This window comes from Penaeus monodon, chromosome 34 (genome assembly GCF_015228065.2).
Source record: "Penaeus monodon isolate SGIC_2016 chromosome 34, NSTDA_Pmon_1, whole genome shotgun sequence".
Lineage (NCBI taxonomy): Eukaryota > Metazoa > Arthropoda > Malacostraca > Decapoda > Penaeidae > Penaeus > Penaeus monodon.
Window position 1 is genome coordinate 15,995,387 of NC_051419.1, and position 257 is coordinate 15,995,643.

General features: G+C 30.4%; 1 protein-coding gene across 1 annotated transcript in view; it reads left to right on the forward strand.

Annotated features, from left to right (window-relative positions):
* The window catches only part of LOC119594835, an 8,548-nt gene that overhangs the window by 2,538 nt on the left and 5,753 nt on the right, over positions 1 to 257 (forward strand). The gene's annotated exons all lie outside the window — the stretch shown is intronic.

The following is a 257-nucleotide window of genomic DNA, read 5'->3' on the forward strand; positions in this document are numbered from 1 at the left end:
ACTTGGACACTATAAAATGTACCGAAAGCTTGTACGAAAATCACTATCATTTCACATAATAAATACAGCATATCACTAATGGATCAAAATGGCTTGTCTTCCCACGTAAGAGGAAAACACGTTTCATCTTCACGCATCATTATCGTATTTTATGTTTACCTTTGACTTTATTTGTAGTATCGATACTAGATTTTAAAAAATAATAATTTCGCTCACTTGGTTATGATTATGTTTATAATGGATATAATCGTAGCTTT